Source organism: Sceloporus occidentalis, unplaced genomic scaffold (genome assembly GCF_023333645.1).
Source record: "Sceloporus occidentalis isolate IW3139 unplaced genomic scaffold, rSceOcc1.0.p SCAF_7, whole genome shotgun sequence".
Taxonomy (NCBI): Eukaryota; Metazoa; Chordata; class Lepidosauria; order Squamata; family Phrynosomatidae; genus Sceloporus; species Sceloporus occidentalis.
The window spans coordinates 22,960,554-22,988,225 of NW_028316987.1; positions in this window are offsets into that span (position 1 = coordinate 22,960,554).

Sequence of the window (27,672 nt, forward strand, 5' to 3'; positions counted from 1 at the left end):
CATTGAAGTATATAAGAATAGAAAAGGAAAATGTAGCAATGATGGAAGTCACTCCCACATGTAATAAAGTGAAAATATATATATATATATATATATATATATATATATATATATATATTACAACAGGCTACAAGAAACATCATGCCACTGTTGAAATATTATAAGATTAGCATGAGGGAATGAACAACAATAGTAAACAATGTCAAAGATAAACTTTAGGGATGAATTTTGATTCACCAAACTGTGGAGGCTAGATCAAATAAAATAACAAGCACGATATGACATTTGTTTATTTTATTAGATTTCACAACATGAATTCTTGGATGGTGGTTGATTACACTGTGGTTCCCTCTTCAACAGAAAATAAAGTGGTATCATACCATGCTGAAAGAGTATGTATTTGTGTGCCTCTTTGACATTTTACACCTTCTGCATCAGTTGTTCTGCTAATGATAATTACTATTTTCTATTTCTTTTCAAAACTGAGTAACATCTTTGAAATACATACAGGAATATTATTTACAAATTAGAATAGCAATCAAAAATTGTGTGTGTGTGTGTGTGTGTCTTTGCATATTGTACAGTCTCCATCGTTTGAGGGATGCTAGGCAAAACATTAATTAATACTGTCATAACATCTGTGTTTCCTTACCAGTGGATGTCACAGATATCTAGGGAACGAAAGAATATTCAGAAATATTCTTTTAAAAATGTGAGTTTTTGAGTTTGGTAAATCATGACAAGGAGAATCCTACAAAATATTCATAGGTAGAACTTATTATGCACAAAAATGGGATACGTGTGGTGAGGAGAGCACATAAAATGGCATTTTGTGCATAGAAAAAAAAAGTTCCCTGCACAGGAAACAGTATTTTCTGCAGTATTTATTGGCCTACAGAAAGGCACAATATACTTGTTGCAAGTTTCAAAGCTCCATGGGCTTCTTCATCAGGCAAGATGTTACAAACCAAACAGGAGGAAAAAACAATTGGAGATGTTAGTCAGATGCTTGCATGATGTTTCAGTCCTTAGTAAAGATGGTATGTTGAGGAGGATATCTTTTGCAGGCAGGCCCTGTTGAGATGCAAATGGACTTTAAATTTCCTGGACTATGAAAATCTCTCTGACAGAAGGAGGAGGAGCCTACCTGCAAAAGATATCCTCCCCAACATACCATCTTTACTAAGGACTGAAACAACATGCAGGCATCTGACTAACATCTCCAGTTGTTGTTTTTTCTCCTGTTTGTTTTTTAAACATCTTGCCCAATGAAGAAACCCATGGAGCTTTGAAAGCTTGCAACAAGTATATTGTGCATTTCGGTTGGCCAGTAAAGGTATCGCTGATGGATTATTGTTTGGATTTGTTAAATGGCCAATACAGCTACCCTTGCATGTTTTCAGTATTGAAAAACAAATAAATAGTGTAGCCAGGAGGGTTAATTATTTTTCTAGTTTAGACATTCAATGAAAATTTTTAATTACCTAATTTTTCAGATGACTTAACTTTAACTAGATTTTTCTTTTTTACAAAAAAAATCAAAGATCATTTGTTTAAAAGTATAAGTTTGAAGTTAGGTTTCCCCTGACTCAATCATTCTCTGGAACTCTGTATGGAATACTGTTTCTTTTTCTTTCTTTCTTTCTTTCTTTCTTTCTTTCTTTCTTTTTTTTTTATTGAAGTTTCAGGACTTTTTGTTGAAAAGGCAGAAAGCAGAGTAGATTCCCTTGAAGTATGCCTAGCCTCTTAAGAGTTCCTTAATCACAGAATTACTTGATTCATGTCTTTTCTCAATGCAGTACTTGCAAGCTTCACAGTGCAGGTAATTTCAGTGTTGGACTGGTCTTGCAAGCTTCATTCATTAGTAAGTACTTCTTTTTCTTCCTCTCTTCTCTTTTTTGGTTACCATTTAGTTTGACAAAGAAGTGGCAACTGTTTATAAGCAATGCCTTTAAGGTGAATGCAACTCTCCACAACCATAGCCAATGCTACCATCTACCTGATTTAATGAAAGTGCTGCCCAGACTCATGTGAAATGGTGCAGGTAGGGGAAAGCTCACAACCACTTGGAATTACTACTAGCTTGTCTCAGCAACAGGGTCTGCACCAGCCCTGTGGCCACACTCCCACTATAGTTATCATACACGGATTACTCATGGACATTATCAGAGCTTAGTGTCTGTCCGGCCTACCATTTGTTCTACGGTTTTTCCCCCCAAAAAGCAGAAGTGCAATGGAGGGTTTGTTTTGGACAACAGATGCTTCTACAGTTTGCTTTAGACTGTGAGGCCAGCTGTCCTTATGCTCCAACATTACTGCCAAACTTTGTCTTTGTGAGCCCTTTTGCATATTTTATTAATTGGAAAAATGATCCAAGGGGGTAATTTTTCTCATTGAAGTTTCCCCCACTTAAACAGACTCTTGCTTTTACACCAGAGGTCATTGCATGGCAAGATATCTATAGCAATAAACCATATGGCATTCCATAAAGCAAAGCAAAAAGTGTAAGGTAAATAACATACTAATCAACACAGACAATAAATATATCTTCAGCTACATACTACCTCTGCACATGTGTTCAAGCAAACTAGACTACTAAAAATTGCTTCTTTAATAGGGCTCCTTTTTTATTTCAAGAAAGGCAATATATCCCAGGCTTATGAGGAGGGAAAATCTCCAAAACTCAAAACTAAACAAAAATGACCAGTTTTTGTTGAGTGGGGGAAGGAATGGCCCCCACTTTCTCTTTTCACACACACTGTGCCTCCACAGAGAGAGCAAACAGGCAAGGGCGCCGCTATGGCACCACTTCCTGCTGTGCAGTGCATGCGTCATCATGGTGACCCCCCCTGTGGACGGGAGGCCACCATGATGGTGCTGCTGTTCCATATTAGGGTTCAGGAGTGTGCAGGCCCCCTCCTTCCTGTGTCTTAGTGTGCTCCATCTCATGCAAATCAATAGCCTTCTCTTCCAGAATTTTGAACACCTTTTTATAGTTGTATCTGAATGTCTATTGTACTACTGGCCTGAATATAGTAATCTCATCCATGACAGAATTCAGCTGAGCTGCACCTGGAAGTCATCTGGCTGCCACTACACAACTAGGAATGAAGGATCCTCCTTGGCTCCTTGGCCAACACTGTAAGTACTCTGGTACAGCTTTATACTTAGCCAGCAGTCTAAAAGGACATTGGCTTTGGCATATTGTAGATTTCAGCCTCAGGGTGTATGATAAGGCAGAGTCTGATTATTTCTAGAAAGAGGGATCTGAAATTTTTAGCTTTGCTACCATGCTTCTCAACTGAGCACTGTTTTCCTTAAGCTCCATGGTGAAGTACAAAATGCATGGGCCCCACAAAGGGTCCAGCTACTTCAGTCACTTATAGCTTCACAAGGACAAACAAAGTGGGGTTGAATGCACAAGGACAATGAGAAGAAGAAAGAAAGGGTGGGAGGTTGTTTTTGTTTCTGTTTTTTTGGTTGGTTGGTTGGTTGGTTGGTTGGTTGGTTGGTTGGTTGGTTGGTTCTGCTTGTCTTGGTGCTTTTATTCCACATAAGGATCTAATGTCAAAGAACCTTTCAGTTGAGGCTATACACACCAATTCTGTTTGGAAAACCCACCTGAAGTCCCTAGCTGATTTACTAAGATGCACTCTTCTAGTGTGTGGAGAAATAAATTATTTGACAGCTGTTGCCTCAGCTTAACTTGCTCTGCAAAAGGCGACGAGACATGTCAGGCAATCCATCAGCATTTTTCATTTCTCCACAGCTGACTGACTGGCATTCCTATTGCTCATTCTTTGGGTCAATAAACATGCCCTTTTCTGTGCAATAAGCCAATAAATTGCAAGGAAGCAGCAGTCATATTTGGAATGCCATAAATAATGTGCTGCCTGTCCAGTTGCCATGTGCACACATTCCTATTTTCCCTGGTCTTTCTCAGCTAACTAGTGTTACTTCCATAAGGACCTGTGGAAACACCATGTAGCTATATTTCTTTATGGCAAGCCTGAACAACTGAGGTTCCGTTAGCAACTGCAGTGCTAGTTGTTCTCTTGCCAAAAACACTAACACACATTATCTGAGTCTCCATTCATTTGAATGGAACAACTAGGGTTCAGGCCAATTTACTTTTATTTAGGTTAAACCTGAGCTGAACTGAATTTTCTCTTTAAAATTCCCCTCCAAATTCTTCTTTGCAAATGCTCATGTTGAAAATTCTCCTGAATAAATTTTGAAGGCTTAGACATTTCTAATAGTAGCTATTCATATTTGACAGCTAGTAATATTAGAATTTGGGAGCCAGCATGGTGTTGGAGTAGAACTCTGGGAGACCAGGATTCTAATCCCCACTTTGCAGTGGTTTTGAAATCCCTTTTGGCAATGGAAACCCACTGGGTAACCTTGGGCAAGTCATACTCAGTCTTAGGGGCTAATCGCACAGCTAGATAAAGTGCCTTACCATTGCCAAATTCAATTTGAATTCGGAATACATCGGGATTTTACCACATGCGTTTTTGCCACTGATGGTGCTGTGTGGGTGCATCCTGGGTAACATCTGGCTAGAATCTGGGTTCAGCTGGCCAATTTACAAAGCCAGGAGCTTCTAGCTGGATGCTATCCAGGATGAACCCACCCATGGCATCAGCAGCAAAAACACATGTGATAAAATCGAAATATATCCCAAATTCAAATTGAATTCAGCAGCAGTACGGCACTTTAGCTGTGTCATAAACCCTATAGAGGAAAGCAAAGGCAAAAAACTCTTTGAACAATTTTCTAAGAAAACTTCTATGGAACTGGGGTCACCATAAATCAGAAATGACTTTGAAGGCTGGCATCTATAGTTTTTTGTGGGTTTTTCGGGCTATGCTGCCAAGTTCTAGAAGAGTTTATTCCTAATGTTTCGCCTGCATCTGTGGCTGGCATCTTCAGAGAATGCATTCTCCGAAGATGCCAGCCACAGATACAGGTGAAACATCAGGAATAAACTCTCCTAGAACTTGGCTACATAGCCTGAAAATCCCACAAAAAACTACAGAAATGGCTTCAAGGCACACAACAACAACAACAATTTGCTCTATGTTGTCATTAACATACAGTTACCTGATCATTAACATGCAATTCAGATAGGTAAGATGTAGATAACTAAAAGGTAAATAACTAATATGCAGTACTTGGGGGAGTGCCAAACTTGCTATGTTAAAAGTACTCTGTCCACATCAGCATCCAAAAAGAATATCTATGTATCTGCCACAGGCTTCCTATTCAAAAGAGTCAGTGTTTGGAGTCACCACTGTAAGCCAAAAATGTGTCTTGGAATATACCTTGCATTCTAGTTTACTCAACTCTAGGCTCAGGCAAAAGCAAACTGCTAAAAACTCTACTAGCTTGTGTATTCTTCCTCATTAAAATCTCGATCACAGTCAGATGTGGATTGGCCACACATGTCCCAGTTTTCATATGTAACCATGATGTACAAAGTCACACACTTCATGGGTCTTTTTTTTTCTTTGTCCTTCAGGTTCAAATGCAAGGATGAAATTCCTGGCAACAGCAAAGATATCCTACTGTTGGGATATATAGCAACTTTGCATGCTGAGACCTTCTAGTAATGCATGTCTATGGTAGTTTTATTGCTTACTAACAGCCCCTCCTCATTTCCTGTTTACCCAAAGAGAGCACACCTCACCTTTTGTCCCTGAAGGAGAATCGCCATTATCTCTTACCCTGCCCTTTGTCCAGAAGAGATGCTTGCATGCTGAAGGAAACTTTCCTTAAGATGCATGTAGCCTCCCTTTTTCTACCTCATCTTTTTGCAACATGAAGCTAGACCTGTGTATCTCTTCATACCCATGATTGTATAAGAAAACTCATTTATTTTTACTCTAACCAAGTGACTTTGTATTTTGATTGGGGACATGTGAAGTTGGGAGATATAGTGGACCTAGTTTCCTCTGCTCACCCATTATCCACTGTGTTTGCTCTGCTAGTCAGATTAAACATTCTCTCCCACTTTCCTGAGTTCCTAACAATTCTCACGGAAGTGATATTTTCCAACACTTACAGTACAGTGGACCCTTGTTATATGCTGGGGTTTGGTTCTAAGATCCCCCCTGGATAACAAAATCTGTGGATGCTCAAGTCCCATTAAATATAATGGCATAGCAAAATGGTGTCCCTTATAAAAATTGGAAAATCAAGGTTTGATATTTGAAATTTATACTTTTTTTTTTTACATTTTCAAACCGTGGATGCTTGAATCCGTGTACAAAAAAATCTGTGTATAAGAAGGGCCAACTGTACTGTTAGAGAATTCCTCTTGTGAGTTGACTTTGAGTTAATAGAAGCTTAGCTAGAATGGCTACCAAAGCCTAAGAGACAACAGGCATAAGGTAAAAACAAAGTGAAGGAAAATATAAGCAAAAAAGAATGATTCCACCAGAAACTGAAAGTCTTACTAGTATTTATTATTATTTCATTTTATTTCATCTCATTTCCCCAGTTCTGGAACTCAGGGCAACTTACAAAAGTGAAAACATATACAGATAAAAATACATACCATACAAAAAGTAAAATATAATTAAATCATCACTGGACTTGATAAACATACAATTAAAAAGAAAAAGGATAAATACAGGCAATATACCCTACTGTTAAAGGCCCTTTCCTCAAATCAGTCTTCAAGTGGCTGCTGAAACAAGAAAACTTCACCTGCTATCAGAAGATACAAGGAAGGTGCCAATGTAGCTCCTCTAGGAAAGGAGTTCCAGACTTTTGGAGCAACTATCAACAATACCATGTTCTATGTTCTCACCACATGTACTTGTGAGGGTGATGGAACAAACAGATGATCTCAAAACCAGACAGGTTCATATGTGCCGCTACATAGTCTGTCAGATAGCCTGGATCTAATCTGTGTAACCTTGACCAAAGAAGGCAAATACGAAGTTATACAGAGAAGAAAGTAGGCCAAGAGAAGGATTTTGTTATAAGTAATATCAAGAGAACCAATATGAAATTACTTAAGTACACCAGGAGCAGGGCACATAGGGAAACAGATCACTAGGTGACAATGGGATCAATGGAGTAACAAAGAAGGATAAGGATAGTCTTTGGGTTGCTTTTTTTCTTACCTCTCTTCATTGCAGAAGAAATGAGGAAGATATCAATTTCTGAACTGATATTTTCAGGATGGAATGTGAGATGTGTCACAATAGTGAGGGCCCCAGGGAACTGTATTGTACCAGAGCTTTACAAATTGTTCATAAATGACACGGCGTTTGGATTGAATAGCAAGGTGGCCAGGTTTGCTGGTGACACCCAATTATTTTGGGTGATGAGAACAAAAATGGATTAGAGGACTCTCAAAACTTGGGAAATGACAAATGACATTCTCTGTGAGTAAATGTAAAGTGATGAATTTTGGGGTGAAAACACCTCCAGCTTCATACTGATGGTATCTGAACTGTCAGTGACTGACAAGAAAGAGTCCATTTTGGTCATTATTGGGAAAGGAATAAAAAATAAAACTATTGGTATCATACTGTCCTTATACAATTCTATCACCCTACCACATCTGGAATATTTATTTATTCATTTATTCATTTATTCATTTATTTATTTTAGTGTATTTCTATCCCGCTCTTCAGCCACTAACACTCTCACAGAGGCTTACAATTATTATTATTATTTTTAATTAGATGGTTCCCTGCCCTCAGGCTTACAATCTAAAAAGACACAACACAAAACAAAAAGGGAATGGCAGTGGGGAAGGGGATCAGGTCCAGCAGTTCTTCTCTCCCTCTGAGGCCTGGACTAAGGCATAGGACTGGAGAGAAGGCTGTGCTTCTTAGTTCAGACCAGGCATGATGAAGCTGGGCCTGCATCTCTCCCTTCAAGGACAGATGGTACCAGATGGACTGGAGGGAGGGCTCTTCTTATTTTGTTCATCTATTGAAGCTGGATGGTGGGAAATTCAAGACAGATAAAATCAAGTACAGTATGCCCACACCATAAGCAGGTGCACTATACACAGCTTTCAGTTTATACTGAATCCACACAGCAAACGGGAGAATGGCACACATGGCTGTGTCACAAGCACGAGCTTCATTATATCCAGTGGGGCTCGAGCATACGTGCTTTTTGCCTTAGGTAGAGGGGTCCGGAACAGATCCCCTGCATAAGGTAAGGGCCCACTGTATTTCTTCACATGCCAAAGAGAATATGCAATTGCACTCATGTCCTTTTTTGCAGGATTCTCATTGACAACTGGTTGGCAACTTATGTAAACATATTGCTGGACTATATTAACATTTTATTTGATCCAGTACAGCTATTCTTTTGTTCTTATGTCCTATGGTCTTTGCTTAGTTGATGCCTTGGGTTTTACCTTTGTTTCATTTTGTTTCTTTAGGGCAGGGAAGTTCTTTGTTCTGTTGTTTTGGGAATCCTGAAATTTCCCATTAAACCTTGTGTATTAACAAGCAGTAAATTTAAGGGAATAGATATTAACTGATAAGAGACAGAATTAACAACTTTGAAGTGGAGGAATTGAAGAACATTTTAAATGTCCTAATTGGTAATTATTAAATCTTGAGGAAGAGTGGAGCATATCAAGTAGCAAAAACACTTCAGGCAAAGGAAGAAAACTATTTGTGACTATTGGTATTATTAGCTTGACTAAAAACATCAGAAGATGACTTATGTGTAAAAAACCTGCTAGCTAGCCAAAACTTACACTCATGGATTTGTGCCACAAAAACTGCAGTAGAAACTGTAGGAATAACTCATGAAGTGTGTAACAAACTCTTTCCCAACAAAGGGGGCAAGGTAATATTTAAGCAATTTCTAAGAGAGATGGTGAGAACATTCATTATTTCGACAGGTTGTCTGTGTGGTAGGATGAAAATGTGAGCAATAATTACTCTTTAACAATCAAGGAGAGTTCTCATTGGAATTTCTTTCTTAAGATCCACACAGACTTTACACTTCAAATATCTAAGGAAAAGAGAAGGAAAAAATTCTAGTGAATAAAGAAAAGATAACTTCATTATTTACTGTTAATCACCTGATAAGCTTCAAGTATTCTGCAGCACCTCTGTGCCCAAGAGACTTTGGTTATAATACCTATAGATTTTACTATCGCTGTTGCTATTTTTGTCATTGAAGGAAAATTTTAAGCCTTGATTCAAGGCTGCAACCTAGGACATATTGAGAGGGGGACATATATTTTTTCCCTTGGGGCTTCAAAGAGGAGTACAAATATTTACAGCTATCTGTACACTGTTCTTGGGAACCCAGGGAACTATTTGGGCCCAGAATCACAGACCACCCACCAATGAAGAATACTGGGATTGAACATTCCTACTGAATGATCACATCACTTTATAATGTTGTGTATGAAACAAAGTGTGTGTACACTAAAGCAAAGCTTGAACAATACTTAGCAATACTTAAACAATGCCCAAAAAGTGTGAAGACAATGCTAAAGAAAGTCAGTTCCCATGAGTGGGTAAACACCTCTGGGAAGAAATCATATGTACATAAGCAATTGTGAGAGCTCGAATAGTAATATATGTAGTACACCAAGAAACTTTATCCCCCACAGGGAAGAAGTAACATATACAACTTGTGTCCATTTGATCTCTTGCATAGACAAGGTCCTGTTTATCCAATACAAAATGCAGACGAAGGATGGGACACAGTGGGGTTATGCTGGGAGTTCAGACTTCACTAGTTGACACCCTAAATGGGGTGACACCACTGTTCCCTCAAAATATCCAAGGGACGTGGGAGGAGAGCAAGAGCACAGTGAGCAAGAAAGCATCTTCTTCCTCCATCCATTGAACCACACTTCACCTCCAACTCAGTGGATAGAGAAAGGTCCTCCTGTCTCAGAGCTTGGCAGAAGCAGTGGTACCTTTGATGACCACTGAGCTTACCTAGCAGTGTGACGGTTCTGCTGGCCTGTGTATAACGGGGCTACCATCCCTTCAAGCTGGCTCAGTGAACAAAGCAAGGAGATGGATGGACACACCCCCCCATGAGTGCTCATCATGAGCTAGGCAGTATTTCTTTCCTCTGGCCACAGCATCCTGCTGAGCCTGAGTGAAGGGGTGGGGGCTTGTCATACACAGGCTGGTGGAGAAGCTGAACAGCATGCTGTGGTGTGGTGTGTGGTGTGGTGTAGTGCAGTGTGGTGTGGTGTGGTGGTTCAGTGAGTGGAGAAAGGTATGATTGTAGGATTCAGATGCACATATGTGCCATTTTTGTGGTTAAATATACTGTTTGAAAAATGGGAAGATAAATGTTGCTTTTTCAGATTATATTTTGGGGCCTTACTGTCAGTGTGGCATAGTGGTTTGAGTTGAACTATAACTGTATCAAAGATCCCTCATGGTGTGGTATGGAAGGAGGACAAGAGGAGGGGAGAGATCACGAGTTTAACACGGATGGTATATATAGGCTATATCCCATTGGAGAATGAGCAGATAAATGTACTCTGACATTGTGGGTGACATTTTTATCCTTCCCTCCTTTATATTAATTGTACTGTCTAGCTTTCTCAAACTCAAGTAGACTTAAAATTTTTACTGATGACATTTTTAATTATTGTAAAAGCCAAGCCCTCTCCATTAATGATGACAAGATTAAAGTCTTTCCAGATTGGGAAGTGAATAGTGCGTATGTCAAAACTATGCCTTTTCAAAGAGCCAGAGAATTAATGCTATCAGCATGTTTATCTGCAGAGGTAGCTTTGCTCTTCCATTGTTTCAGAAAAAGATGGCGTTTTTATGGCCTGCAAAAGATGGAATATGCACAGGGAGCACAGGCCAAGATCTGAATTAGCAAACAGTATTTTATGGATGCCATGTAAAAGGTGGATAAACAAAGGGCGAAACAGACTGCCCCAAAGGGGTGGCTTTAAGCCGCCCCTTTAAAGTCAGATTGGGGCTGTGGCAACTACATACCATGACCTCAATCCACCTTTTTGCCAGCATAAAAAGAAGCAGCAAATCGCTGCTCCTTTTTGCGCTAACAAAAAGCCGGCTTTTTCCACCCCACCATGATATTTACAGCACTCCTGTGGCATGAGGCATCTAAATGCCAAACCACCACAGTGCCCAGAAGCCAGCCCATTTGTGGACAATTGGGTGGCTTGAAGCTGGCTTCTTTTTGTGCTGGCAAAATGGTGGATTGGGGCCACACTCTAAAGCTGCCTGGATGATGGTGCAAAGGAGTGGTCTGTTTTGCCCCAAAGAGTGACTATCCTGGAGTATATATCCAGTGTTTCCATGATGATGTCCTACAGAATAGCATCATTGCCCTTGGAGAGGCAAATTATAGTACAATCACTTCTTGTTTCTAAAATAAGCCTTTTTGGGCCTGAGAATGGAAAAGACAAACTAACGCTTGGTTTAATGTTATTTGCCATTTTTCTCAGCAAAGTAAGTGCATCCCAAAGTAGGGTGCAGCTGGAAAAGAAAGAGCAAATAGCACTAAAGTAATTCTCAGTTTGCTCTTGCCACTCCCAGCCTGTCTAAGGTCTCGGACTCAATGAAATATCCTCTTTGCTCTCAAAGATTGACTATGCTGACTTAATGGAAAGGTAAAAGGAAGGTTAGGTTCAGGTAATTCAGGGTTTATGTCACAGAGCAGACATTAGTACTGTTTAGCATACACACGGTAGAGAGTTTTATCTCATTTTAGATTTCTCGTTGATATGTATGGACATCATGATTGTATTGTGTCTGTATGGATATTTGATCATTATTGTATTCTATCTTTGTACTGGCTGTATGCCGCAATAAATTTTGTTGTTGTTGTTTAGCATAAAGTCAGGACTCAATTGTTGCTACTATTTGCCATGAGGTGAACTTTGATTTATGGTAATCCCATGAACAAGAGAGCTCCAAGAGCCCTGGCCATCAACTACCCCATTCAGTTCTTGCAATCTCAAGACTTCCTTGATTGAATCAGTCCACCTGTAGTGCAGTCTTGCACTTTTCCTACAACATTCTATTTTAAAGAGCATTATTATCTTTACCAATGAGACCAGTCATATTATGATACAGCACGCCCACGTCATACGCGGGCGCACCTTACGTGGCTTGAGCATACACGCTCAAGCCGTGGGGCGCACGCAGGGCGGAAGGGGCAGCGCGTCCCATTCAATTGAATGGGCGTGCGCGCCCGTTGTGCCCCGCGCGCCGCCACGCCACCGCGCCGCCGTGCACAAGCCCCATTGTTTACAATGGGCTTGAGCATAGGCGGAATTCGCCTTACGCGGAGGGATCCAGAACAGATCCCCGCGTAAGGCGAGGACCCACTGTATGTCCACAATATGATGGAATCAGTTCAGTCACCTTGACTTTCAGTGAAAATCCAAGCTTGATTTGCTATAGGAACAATTTACTTGCCTTACTATTATTATTTCTTTTTCACAGTCCATGGTGTTTATAACACTCTCTTCCAGCACCACATTTGACGTAAGTTGATTTTCTTCCTATCAACTTTCTTCACTGTCCACATTTCACAACCAGATATAGAAATCAGAAGTACCATAACATGAACGGACCCTAGTTTATCTTATAACAATATTGCTATTCCCAGACATGGGGTACTTACAATTGAAGAAATATCCATAGCAAAGAGGTTCCATGAATTTGAAGTTTAAGAAACTGGTTGTGGGAAAAGAAGTCATTTTCAAAACTTGTTCAGATCTCAGGGATTTAAATCTCTGAGATTTAAGATTTAAACCCCTAAGAACTCAACAAGTTTAAATCCCTGAGATTTAAGGGATAGATCCCAGGTACTCCCCATCTGCCTGACAGTTGCAGAGAGCTGATGAAATGTTGATGGAGTGCAACTGCAAAGCAAAAAAAGTTTGGAACTTGCTGTAAAACACTAGAAATATAAGCAGGCAAAACAGTCTTGTAGCCTTTTTGTCAGGTCCATTATATTATCATCTGAAGTGTTTATTTGCCACTGGATCATTTTCTTCTCTCGAGGTTGTCAGGTTTCTTCTTTTGATTTCATGCCTCTTAAGCCTGATTAATGTAACTAAGTTGTTTCCTTTGTACATTATGAATATGCCTCAGAGGGTTTTCCCCCCTGAAATCTTAATCATGAGAACTGAACATTCCTGCTTCTCATCAACTGGTATAATACAGTGTGGTATAATAGCCATGGAATAATCAGCCATTTTCTAAAATAGCACTTAATGGCTATTCAGAACCACTTACTCTAGGAACAACAGTGGAACAGTTGCCATATAGCAGTTCTTCAATGCAGTGCAATGGTGCAATTGCGAAACAGGAGACTAGAATCGTTTTGCTATACCAGGGTTTTAATAGACCTTTATGTTGGGTGAGGACCCTGTTCTGTGTTCCTATGAAGTATGAAATTCCTTCTTTCTATTGAAGTCAACTTGGAAGCACACAACAGCAAGAACAGCCCATCATGTTTACACAGATGTAATTAATAAAGTTGTATTGTCATACAACTGTGGAAAGGGCTGTGGAAAGGGGAAAGAGCAGGAGAGAATGCTAGCCAGCCTACCATGTGGATACATACATGCACAGAATTATAGACCTTCTAAAATACTGATGATCAGTTGTAGATTGTAGCAGAAAAATAGTGATATTTTAGTGCTAGGGCTCTTCTATCTGGAAACAACCTCATACTTTAACCATAACGCATGAAGAGTAAACCATTTAACTATATTTATTTATTATTATTAACCTTTATTTATAAAGCGCTGTAAATTTACATGGCGTTGTACATACAATCTTTTAATTAGGCGGTTCCCTGCCCTCAGGCTTACAATCTAAAAAGACACGACACAAAAGGAGAAGGGAGTGGTGGTGGGGAAGGGGATGAGGTCCAGCAGTTCCTCTCTACCTCCGAGGCCTGGACCAAGGCAGATGGAGTGGAGGGAGGGCTTGGCTTCTTAATGGATGGGTAAACTTCTTCCAGGGAGGCCTGTTGGAGTTAGCATGCCTCTCTAGTAGGATAATACATATAAAATACAATTCTCTTAAGCCTACTTGATAGGTAGTAAATAATTCTACATGTGAGAATTTTTTTCCCTGCAAAATTGTTTATTGTGTTCTATGCAGCTGTTAACAAAATACGTGTGACCATTCTGCACATATTTTCTATATTAATGCCACTGTTACATTAAACAATGTTACTGGCTGATGATGATTTGCAACATGTGCTTGGAATTCAAAGGCTTTCTCTTGTAAACCTCATAAAACCAATCCCAACATCTGTTAGGCCTTTTCCTTTGCCAGGTACACATTGTGAAGTCAAAGGCTTTCACAGCCAGCATCTATAGTTTTTTGTGGGGGTTTTTGGGCTATGTGGCCGTGTTCTGGAAGAGTTTATTTCTGACATTTCACCAGCATTTAACTACACATTTCAGTTTTCCTAGCAAATTAACAATGAGTTAATCTTGATCTATTAATGCTAATTCACTTGATTTTCTAGCTAACGGGACTAAACAATCCTCCACTCTGCTGTGGGGTTATTAGAAATTGTAGGGAGGAAGGGGAGCAATTGTCATTAGCAACCGAAAAGTGACTGCTGAGAACAGATCGTTCTCTTTACTCTTCCCCCAGGGAAAGTGAGGGCAGAAGTGAAGGCTGAAAGCAAAATGCTTGTTTGCCCTGCTCCATTAATGGGACGAGGGGCAGCTCAGAGCCCTTTGCTTCAACACCAGCTCCCTGCCTGAGGAAAAGGTCAGGAGAGAGAGAAGCATGATGTGCCAACATGAGCATGCACTCAGTCATATAAATGCTCCTAACACAAATGTGCTGAGACTCATTCCTGTTAGCGCACACACACACACACACACACAAAATACAGCCCTCTTTCAGTGAAAACTATAGTGAAGAGCAACTGAGTTCTTATTAGCTTCAAAATAAATTGCCATTAATACTTTAAAAGGAACATGTTCATTGCAAGCACTGGTGAATTCAAAGTAACAGTAGTGTAGCCCTGAGAAAGCAAGACTGAGATTCCTCCCCCACCCCATAGAAAGCATGGTTTGAACCATTAGTCAGTCCTTGCCATATGGACAAACTGAAAGTGGGGAAAATGAATTATGCAGAAAGCCTTGTTTCAGTTAAAAGGAGAAAAGAATCGTACAAATGACAAGGCAGATCGCCTACAGAAAGCTATTTAACCGCTTTTTCTAAACAAACACAATACTGTGGATGCAGACTGAGAAAATCCTAAAATGCCTTTAGGAGGGTAAGGAGAATGGAGACAAAACCTTCCATGTAATTAAAGTTTTTATGTGAGAAGCTCATTATGCTTCCCTAACTGTTTTTAAGTGCTTTTTTTCATGCATTCTTTTACTTTCAGTTAAAATTGACTGAGCTTTGTTTTTCTTCAGAACATGAAGAACAATTGTCAGTCTTCCTTAAGCATTGAAGATAAATGTGGGTATTTTATATAACCTTGTTAAAGGCAAGATTGAAGCTACTTCATGCTCCAGGCTGATATGAGGCCAGGAGGGGATTTCTTCTTATTGTCTTAAAGTCAAAACATACTTGAATGAAGGGAAGAGAAGCATGGATATTTATGGAGAGGAGCTGTAAAAGAATTCAACATTCTTTCTTTAGTAGGAGAGTAGAGAGGCACGGGTCCACAAAATCCGCCTATGGGCAGCGTGTGAGCCAAATGCAAACACTGAAATGACTTTATTTTATCTCCTGTCAGCCATATAGAAATTTAATCTATCTAAGGTAAAAACTGCCCACAATTTCAGATGCAATGATAAGAGAACTATTTCAAAGGTATGAGAACAAACTCCAAGTTTGAATACTACATCACTCTTAGGTTGCCTATGAAACCTGCATTTAATGTATGAACAATTTATATCTAATGTTAGGTTTCAGTCAAATGGTTTTCTAACTAGGGAACCCTTACCAGATGATGGTACCAATTTTATGTTGAAGTCTATCAAGAGAAGTCCATGTACGCACTCCCCCATACACTCAAATAGTACCTGGAGAATGGTGGAAGGGTAAATATCCCTTACTAGAGCGTAACACAAAAAGCAGTTGTGTGAAAATTCATTGTTTGGAGAGACAGCAATCAAAGATGGAAAGGCACTCATCTGAACACATAAATATGGAAGTTATTAGAAGAAAAACATCATTATCTCAATGATATTTAAACAAAAAAAGAATTAGTTGTGTTCTTTTTTATGAAATATGAACAGAATATTGTGTTACATTGAATTTAAGATTATATAATAAGATAACAGAATGTTATGTTGTTTACACTAAATATGAAATTTTGGATTTGTATAAAGAATACATTTTAAAAAGTAGCAGTTGTGTGAGGATACACCTTTTCCAGCTTGAAATAATCTCTTAACAATATCCTTTCCCACATTATTTTGCTATTATGTCAGGTATGAAAGTTTCATTCCAATTCATGGTGATTTGGGATGGCCAGACTGCATTCTTTTGGTTTAGTGTTGGTGTGACTTGAAAGTTCCTCACTTGTATTCATGTGGAGGAGGCTCCCAATGGTGCTTTTCAGATACAGATAATGACAAAGAAAGCAGGAGCAAAAGTGTAGGAAGTCAAAAGCAGGAAAAGGCAGTCACTGAGCCAACCTTAAGTGTGAAAGGTAGCACTGACCTTCTGTTACATTTCTGTACAGGAAAAAAGAACTCTTTGAGCTTGAGTTTCCACCCTTCTCCTGCCATTAAGCAAGGAATGTGACAAGGAACTGTGAAAAGGATCCTACTTTTGATGGTTGCAGGCTCTCTCACTGGTGGAAGGGGTTGGAAACACCATCCTCTTTGCACCCTGATCACTATTTGAATGAGCTTCCTTCACCTGATCTGGTGGCTGAATGTTAAGGTGGTCTCGAGGCTGCTGAGGTGGGCAGTGACTATACAATATTCAAGAATACAGAGCAGTTATGTTTCTATAATTCTAGATCAGCAGTTCTTAACCAGTGGTTTATGAACCTCCAGGAGGCCACAATGTCCTCACAAAGGGCCCCAGCTGCCTTGACCAATAGATTTTACCATCCGCAGGTGCGGGCCCTTCTTCAGTGCTATGGTAGGTAATGGCTACTCTGAAACAAGACTTCCATTCCCCCAGGGAAATAGAACAGCTCTTTGTGCACTGTCCAAAAAGGGACTTCTGCACATAGATGTCAGCAAAGCTATTGACTTCCATGTGCATGTCCCTTTTTTGACACTGCTTCATGTGCACAAGTTCTTGTGCATTAATACACAGGGCCCAGTGTATCTCAGATTGCTTCTCACAATCTCAGAAGCAGCAGAGCTGATTTGAGTGATTGAGAGAAAGGGAGAAAGGCATGAAGCCAGCTGACACTTTGCAAGCAGAACTAGCACAGTTCCAAGCCAGCCTCCATAGTTGGTTTAGGGTCATTTCCCCCCTCTTTGCAAACAACATGTGCAACTACGGGTGAGGCTCTATAGGCAAGAAGAACTAAGTTTTAGTAAGTTTTACCCTCAGTTGTCCAGAGGTCACAGCATATTCTGCAATTTTGGGCCCGAAACCTGCTGTACACCTATCCACTAGATAGACTTATAGTGGAGTATATATGGTATGTCTTGGAGGGGGTCTGCATCAAGAAAAGATATTTAAAGGAGATCGCAGGTAAATAAAATGTTAAGAATCACTGTTCTAAGTTATAAATCCAATAACTCAATACTGAATATCAGCCCACATGTTTAATTTTGACCATTTTCAAGTTTATTTTGAATCATATGCATAGCCATCTATAATTTCTATAAATAAATTGGAAACGGTCTTGAGTTTATTTTACCCCCAGATTTTAAAGCAGGAAAAGCCTGAGAATATATTAGTCATGGTTTGAAGTTTTCTTTGTGTGGAAATTAATTATATTTAAACTCAAGAATCTCAGCTTCTAAAAGCTGCTTTTTGTTGTGTATATATTCTTCAAATTGAGAAAGAAGTTACATTAAATAGATCATACTTTTCTCCAGATTAAGTTTTTTTAAAAAACCACAATTGTCATCACACAAGTTTATTTTATGTACTACAGAACATAGTTCCATTCTCTTAATTTAATCAACTCATTGAATTGAGTCTGCAAGAGGCTTTTTTCCAATTGCGAATGGTAACAGAAACTGAAGACACCACTACCCTCAGTTCAGTGCAGAATCTCTAACTAAAGAATCCTCAGCAGGTAGCTGTCTATCCTCTTTTTGAAGCTTTCCGGAGGACACCTCAACTCCTCTCTAGGCAATTGGTGTCATTGTCAAACCAATATTAGGCCCGTTACAGATGGGCATAAAGTATGGACTGGGTCTGTACTAGGTTAGAAAGGGGCGTCCCTTCCGGATGCCCCTAACCCTAATACGGACCAAGTCCGTACAAAATGGTGGCGGCTGTTCCACACGGGGGCCGCCATCTTGACATAGCGGACACTTTGCGTCCGCATGTCACACAGCGCATATGTTGCCGCGAGTGCGCCATTGGTGCCTCGCAGCGTCATAACTGCACCGCAAAGAGAAACGCCATTTTGGCACTTCTTATTTACAGCGCGGAGGAGCTGCACGGTTTGGATGCTGGGGCTCTTCTGCGCTGCAACCGGCAGCGGTGCAAGACCGCCTGTTTTTGGACGGTCTGTAAAGCGCCTTAGTGTCAAGTAGTCTCTTCTTATGTTCAAGTAAAATCTGCTCTCTCATAACTTCAAACCATCAGATCTGGTCCTATCCCCTTGGGCAACAGAGGATACAGCTGCACCCTCTTCTCTGTGACAGTCATTAAGGTATTTAAAGATTGCAATCCTGTCACATCTCAGTCTTCTCTTCACCATGCTGAAAATGCCATGCTCCTTCAACATTTCCTCATATACTTTTTTCTCCATACCTCTTATAATTCTTATTGCCCTTTTCTGAGCCCTTTCCAACTTCTCTATATCTTTTTCTCTGTTAGTATTTTGCCATCTCTGTTGAGCAACAGTCCAGCCCTTTCCAAAATCATTAGGAGATTGGAGAGGATAACTCAAATATCTGCTCAAAGGTGAGCTCTAAACACAGGAATGTGAACTCTAGAGGAGAAATGGAGAAAGATGATGAGAGTCACAATAAGGCTTGCAGTAAAATACATTAATGCACAAAGCTTGATAAAAAAAAGATGACCTTGAAATCCTAGTGTAGGAAGATAAATATGACTCTGTATGTATAACAGACTCAAATGGATGGCTTCTATGTTTAAAATATAATAGCTGAAGGATATAATTTGTTCAAAAAGAATAGATGGGGAAGAAAAGTATTTAGTATTTACTGATTATATCAAGAATTATTTTAACTGTTCTGTGATGAGATAAGATTCAAAATATTTCACTCTCATCTTATCTATCAGGGGTGTGTCAAAGAGCTCATTCAGACAACAATCCTAGTGCCTCTCCATTATCTGAAGGACGCAATGAAGGTGATGAAGAGCAGGAGGAAGAAGTAGAGGTTACCCGTGAGCATATTTTCTAATGTGGTTTTAGATTAAAGTAAAAACCCAAAGATATTAATAAGGTAACATTTGCTAAAAATCATTATTCCACTAACCAATTATTAATAGTTACAGCTGCTCCACCTTTTCAGGAGCTAACCTGCCAGTGTCTGAGGCTGCTTAGCCATCAAGGCAGCTTGAAGAGATAAGTATGAATCTTCATCTCTCACTGGTGGGTTTGTGGGGTGTTCGATCCATTATGTTAATGTATACTTTTGTGTGTTTTCTCTTTGTAGTGTTGTGCTTGGAAGCCAGGGCCTAATTCCCACTTACAGATAAATCGGTGTGCAATCTGAATTGATGGATTGATTCAGCATCAGATCGTGGTTTACACTACACTTGCCCTGATCACATTTTTTGTCATTTTCTGACATCAAAATAACACACTTGTGATTCCCATTCACGAATGAGTCAATTCAAAATGTTTCTGTTCCAACAGTCCGAAGGGGAAATTCGCTTGTGGTTCACACTTGTGTGGAATCGATTTGTCAAAAAAGAAGCAGAAAAAATCAGCATCAAAAAGACATGGGTTAAATGGGTGTGGGGTATGGCCCCCCTCTCAGAATCGCTTCAGCAATTCAGATTAAGTGGGAACGAGGGTTGTTTGAACTGGTTCAAACCAATTTGCAATCCGGTTTAAAAGGTAGTGGGAATGAGAATTGCTTCCATAGAGGAGCATCTGGCTGAGACTGAGGCTGAGGCTTCTATTCATAGGCCTACAGTATACTGTCTATTTTTTGAGGGGAAAGAAATATTATTTCTTACAAGTATTTCTTACTCTCATCTGAAAATATACCTCAATAATTCCCCAGTACAGTTCCCCATTTCCCACACCAACATATAGTATTTATATTGTTCAGTTGTTAAAAACTTTTATTTATGAAACAATTTTGTGAGTCATTATCACAGAAAAATACATAAAGGTACAAATTAGTGAGGTAGCATAAAATTGAATGAGGTATTATAAAGGAGATAGGTTAAAAGTAGAACAAAAAAAAATACCACATGGATAATGGTAATTGTTTCCTCCCACCCCCTTTTTTTATTTTTCTGTTTTGGGACTGATCCATGCACTGAATCTGGTTGTTTCTCCTGATTATGTGCCTAGTCCCCAAAACTCCCCCTTTTCTCTGATCTGATTGAGCAGATAAAAGCTGCACAAGATTATTCAGTATGTTAGTCTGCTGCTGGATGCAGTTTGCTAAAAATTTCACCATCTTTCCTAGCAATCTCTTCCCCATCTAATCTCACTGTCATCATCTTTCTTCTGTCCTCATCTCTAACTAGTGCACTTTCCTCTCTTTTGATCGCTTTTTTTCTCCCTTATCTTCTTTGACTCCTCATTGTTTGCAAGATGTTCCAAGAGATGGTTGATCTGCAAGGTAAAATGCTGCAAAATTTTATCAATGTTGTCGCCAGTGTTCTTTATATCTCTCCTTCGTATGTGCTGAGTGAGATATTCCTCAGGAGTGACAGTCATCTTTGGGTTAGCCAAAGCAGCAGCTTATGTTAACAAAATAAAAATAGAAATAGGAAATTAAACATTATTTCTGTTGGGATGACAGCACAATGACATCGTATGTTCTTCTAGAATGAAGTTAAAAACATAACCAAGGCGCATTCCCAACAGGCCCTATTGGGCACCGTCGTTATGCACCTTTCCCCTCGCACGTAACGAGAGCGTCCAAATGGCAGCGCCCTATACAGATGGGCACCAGCATTTTGATGTGACGGACGCCTAGCATCCACACGTCTCGGTGCCCTTGTAATGCCGCAAGGGCACCATTGGCGTCTTGCGACATCACAATGGCGCCACAAGAAGAACCCACTTTTTGCGGGTTCTTCTTGCTGTGCGAGGGAACCGTGTAATTTGTCCGCTGCGGTTCCCTCGCGCACCAAACACGGGCACCGGCAGACCACCCTTTTGGGCGGTCTGTAAAGCACCTAACTGTTACAGAAACATAAATCATAAACTTGAATGTGTGTGGAATTTCCTTTTTTCTCAGAACGTATGATGCTGTCCTTACATACCCAGCATGTAAATATTTTTTTCTACAAAGACCTATATCATCAGCTATAGCAAGTGCCTTACATGCCTACTGCCTATTATAGAACACATGCACAGCAGCAGCTATTATTACCATTGAGTCCATACCCAGTACTCCATAGGTTGCACTCTGGTCTGTTTGCTGTTTCTTCATCAGCAGGCCATTTGTCCATCAATGGTTTCAGAGGCATTAGCCAATGTGTGCATTCCATTATATGTTTCCTGTAACTCAGGATCCATGGGTCACAAGTAAGTGTGCTACGATCATTACCATTAGGAGGATCATTTGGAAAAACATTAGAAAAGTATGAATGGATAAAATCTATATTACCATTCTTACAGAGAGATCAACAGACAGAATAAGGTATTAAGGCTATAAATGCCTCACATCCAACAGTTCAGTGCCAGCATGCTTATTCATCAATTAAGGGTAATATAAATGAGACAATGCACAAATGAAGTTGCCATGCTGACTGCATCCAGAGTGAACATGACACATAATGTTTGAAATGCTTAGATATGGATTTGTTATCAACAAAAGAAGAAGAAGAAGAAGAAGAAGAAGAAGAAGAAGAAGAAGAAGAAGAAGAAGGAGAGAGAGCCTTGTGTGATGTTGAGCCATTTCCTCTTTGAAATCATAAAGTGAATGATTTTCAACATAATGTGACCATGAACAATCATGTCTATTGCCATTTTATGTAAGCAGACAGGAAAGATAAACTCTGGTGCCTTAAATGGGGACACACATTCATGCTGTTGTCTTATATGATGTATTGAAATAGGCATGTTTTTACAAATAGCAGATTTGTTGTAAACAGAAATGTTGAGCTGAATTGGGAGGAACACTCTGCTTTTGGGGGGGGGGGGGGGGACACCAGAAACGTCTTACATTGGTTTACAAAGCAATAAAAATACGATAACACCTATCTATTGTCATAAAATAAACTGGGTATAATAAAATACTGGCGCTTTACCTAATTCAGTAGAAAACAGTTCCTGAGAATCGTCTGGAGTTTCAGCAGAAAGAATGTGGGAAGCAGGTTGTGACTGCTCAGTATAAACGCTGTTTACCACTGTGCTCCTTGTGACCCTTTTTGGATTTAGTGTGGAATCTCCAGATAGAGTCTGCATCTCCCTAAAAATGGCATCATTTCAACCCCACAGGACATGTGGTCAGACACTTCCTTGTACCTTTTTCGGAGGGCTTTACTTTTCATCCTGAACTCCTGTACAGTCTTATCATCATCTTTGGCTCTCATCTGGTTTTTGTTTTTTCAAAGGTGTCTGGGGCGGGTTATAGACCGCCGCTTTGAGGCGGTCTGCTGCCGCCGCCGTTTGCTCTGTAAGGAAGCCGTCACACCCACACCGTGCGGCTCCCTTGCGGAGCAAAAAAGAAGCTCCAAAATGGAGCTTCTTTCTGCGGCGCCCTAATGACGTCGTGAGGTGCCGCTGGCACACTCGCGACATCATTAGCACCGCGACACGTTCGGACGCACAGCGTCCGATACGCAAAGATGGCGCCGGCCATGTGGAACGGCTGGCGCCATATTGTACAGACAGAGTCCGTAATAGAGCCAGGGGCATCTAGAAGAGACGCCCCTTTTTTAAAATGGGACGTCCTGCGGACGTCCCAAGTGCCGGTCTGTAACCGGCCTATGTTGCTGTGATTTTTACAGAACTACATTTGAACCTTCTCTTCCCACCACAAAGACATGAGGTCCACAATCTCATCATGTTTCAATGAGATTCCCTTTCCTCTTCTCCATGTGCTCTGGAAATTGGCCATCGCTCTTTCGTTCAGGTGACTGACAATAACAGCAATCCCCACAGGGCCAAGAAGAAAGAGGAAATAGATTTTTAAAAGGGAATTAACCACAAGATGACTGTGAAGATAAAGGTTCCAATTAGAGGAAGGTTACAAAAGGCTTTAAGAGCAGAGATGTGATCGAGTTATAATAATAAGAATAATAAGAAGAGGGAGGTTCTACTCAATGGCAGGAAAAGGTCAGGTGAGCTGGAATGTGCCATCCCTTTGCATAAATGTCCACTCTCTCTATGTAATACCTGGCTATCCAAATGCATTTGCTTCAGAAATCCACACCATTGCTATTGCACATCCTTCTGTGGGTAGCTGCTGCTGTACAATTGTTCTCTTCTACCCAGAGTAAATTTTATGCAGAGTCTATCCAGATTAATATGACGGGCGAAAGCTCAATTAGTTTAATTTAGTATTTGCAGGATTTTGGGTACCCCCCCCCCAAAAAAAAGTAAATTGAATATGTTTGAATTTAATCTGAACAGAAGAGAACACTTATACAGCAGCAGCTACCCACATTCTACCAGGATTATTTAGATCATCTCGACAAACCCTTAGTCATCAAATACCCAGCTCAGATCTTGCAAACTCAAGGCTGTGGCTTTCTTGACTGAATAAATCCATTTGTAGTCCCTCTTTTTTACTGACTTCCCAAGCATTATTGTCTTTTCCAATGAGTCACATTGTCTCACATGTCCAAAGTACAACAGCCACAGTTTAGTCATTTTCACTTTTAGTAAGAGTTCAGCCTTGATTTGCTCTAAAACCCATTCATTTATCTTTTTTTGCAGTCCATGATATCAAGACAACTATTCTCCAGCACCATAGCACTACTAAAGAACAATAATCCCAATGTTATTTTGTTGACTGCTCATTTCACTACCTCAGCCAAAACTAGTTTAGCATAGAAGTACCATTGGAAAATGTCTGGACATTTAGAAACTTTGGGGAGGGGGGTGCTTTGAGGAAGATGAAAATTTTCAGAAATTTTGGGAAATTAACCCTCTCCTCAGTGACTATAAGTCATTTTGCTACTTCAGGAACATAAAATATGCTAAATATAATCTTGGCATAAACTATAATTTTTAATATATCTAATTTTCAATATGTATAAATTTAACTTACTTTTTAAAAATTGTACTTTTTGCTACAAGTGGCACTATTAGGCCCAAAGCTGTAACACTGATCCATAAGGAACATCTTCCATTTTGCAAGTTTGAGAAAGACATGAAATAAATAAATAAAAACAGAGCCAAAAATTAGTAAAACGGGGGGGGGGGGGTGTCTCCACTAGTAAACACTACAAAACAGAGAAAATTGTTATTGATTCACTGTCATAAAAGTAACTGAAACAGAAATCAGGACTAAGAATTATAGTAATCTCATACTGTATGCATGTGTATGTATGTGCTTTCAAAATATGCTGACCCACATGACTTTCATAGGTTTTTCTTAGGCTATGGCCTGTTACAGACTGCCAAAATAAAGCTGCTTCGGGTCTCTTTGGAGGTATGCTATTTAAATGATGCATGGGTCCTAAGAGTCCGGAGGTCGCGCCAAAGCCACCCTCCATTCCTAAGCACTGGAGTGCAGCTTTGGTGTAGCTTCCGGGTTCTTAGGATGCACGCATCATTTAAACAGCATACCTCCACAGAGACCTGAAGCTGCTTTATTTTGGCAGTCTGTAACAGGCCTAAGACTGCCTAAGTGATTTTGTCAGTTCCTTCCTCTGAAATATAGCCTACAGCATTGGAGGACTCCTAGCCAAATATTCCTATAAGATTCTTCCTCTTACATAGTTTTTAGGAACACATTCAGGGCACTAATTATCTGAACACCTTGTATTTTAAAAAATATTATCATTCTAACAGAAAATATTCTGTCATGAGATTATTAATTTTTTCTGGAAAAAGGGGGCTTTGGCGAAAATAGGAGGAACTCAATTTTTCAGATTGTTTTTTCTGAGCCTTCGCATCTGTCCATAAAACCAGTTTGATCTTGCTTTATGTATGACTTAATAAATCAGTTTAAACTTTTAGTAAAGATACTTATTTTTTTATTTATTTGTTTATGTTTGGTCTTGGTTCAACAACAGAACAGTCTATAAACTGTGACCCAGGTATTATTCCTATTTAGTTTAACAATAGAAAATTGTTTGTGCTGTCTTCCAGCTTCTTGATATGCTACAGTCCCACATGGTGCCATTATAAACTACTGGAAGATTGTTCTGTCCAAAACACTTTGTCAGACTCCCCATATACCCATCATTTCCCAGAACTTGCTTGATTTTAGATTGTTAATCTCTTTTTGGTAAATACAAATATCTTTGCATTCTTCAGGGAATGATTTAACGTTGGAAGAGTTGATAAATTCAGTTACTTTTAGGGTATTGGGTTGCTCGGATTTATATGATGCACTATAAAAATCTTCAGTGCAATAGTCTTTATGCACATTTTTTTCTGAGTACATTTCTTTAATATACAAACTTTTTTGCACATTTTCTGATTTGCAGACTTGGTCACACTGTTCTTAAAAACACAAATTTGAATGTGCAAGTGCATTCCAGTTTAATTACGAACTTGGTAGGTCAAATTTCTTACATTTGTATAAAATATTCTAGCCTGATGAATATCTTCTACTATACATTCTGACTTTAGATGGCATGTGAGATTTTTATGCCTGTACTGTTTTGGGGGCCATATCACAACTTGCAAATCAGTGTGACTTTATTACTCCAGAACAAGGTTTTTCTACTATTCTATACCTAATATACCCACTAAATTTTTAAGGTGTTCAAAATGCATAGTACAAGAAATGGGCATTTTGCTATATTTGCTAAATGAGTTTTGTTCACTTCATTATCTTTGGCACTTGTTTCTTTACAAAGCACAAAAGAATAATTTTGCTTGCCTGGAAGATAAAAATGACAAATGTATTCCAGCAAGAGGCTAGGCCTGGGTTAACAAAGACATTATTGCTTGATAACATCCAGTTATTAACTCATTTGGGGGCTAATTGTCTTTGTCATTAGGAAATCTTGCTCTGTGGTCACAAGGCTTAAACAGGAATTATGGATAGAAATTAACTCACTTTAGAAAATATTTGAGGTACAGGAAAATGCATGGAATCTAGTTGTCATTCAAGCCAAAGGCACTCAGTCGTAATCCACAGGATGTTATGTACAACCCAAACATTGAGAGCCATAAGTTGTGTGTTGTGTGCCCTCAAGTCATTTCCAAATTATAGTGACTCTAAGGTGAACTTATCATAGTGTTTTCTTGGTAAGATATGTTCAGAAGGGATTTACTTCTGCATTCCTCTAAGGATGCAAAAGTGGGATACCAAACTCTGAACTCATATGCGATGAGTCAGTTTGTCACTTTAAAACCCATTGAAAATATCATAGAATTATGTTTTGGCTTGCTTCTTCAATCTGCCCTTTCCAAAGTTCACTGGGGAAGCCAAGGAGTCATGGAAAGCGATAGTTACTAAAAGCCTTATTGCATGATAAAGAAAGCCAAAACACAACAAGAAAGTAGCAGATTTCTCTGTACCTCTCCACATGACATTGAAGCACTTTTGTTCTCTTCCTCAGGGAGACAGTCATAAAAGCATGCCTTTTGTCAAATGGATTTTTCCAACATGACAAAAGACAAGCTTTAACAACCATCTCCCTCTGGGAAAGAATAGAATGCTGCAGTGGCATTCCCTGATCACAGCAAACTGCATTTTCAGTTTCTTTCCAGTGCCCGTAACTTTATTTCAGCAGCTACTCTCCTGCTCTGTTTCAGCTTTCTTTTCTCATGCAATGAAGCTCTAAGTAATATTTACAAGATCTTCACGACATGCTGAGGCAAATTTTAAGAGGAAATATTTTAACATAATTGTAGTGGTTTGAGTGTTAGACTATGATTCCGGAAATCAGGGTTCAATTCCCAACTCAGTCATGAAAACCACTGGGTGATCTTGGGCAAGTCACATGCTGTCCCCCTTAGAGAAGGGCAATGGCAAATGTTCTCTGAACAAATCCTGCCAAAAAAACTCCTATAAATCAGAAACAACTTGAAGACATGCAACATTTACAGCACTTTATAAATAAAGATTAATAATAATAACAACAATTGTATACACCAACTTAATATTGGAATTAGCCCAGATCAGTCATGCTTTTCTAAAACACATTCTTTGGGGTCATTCCCACTGCAATTTGCTCCTTAAGTGGGATTTGGGGCAAACAACCCTCATTCCCATTTGAAACCATTTCCGATCCTCAC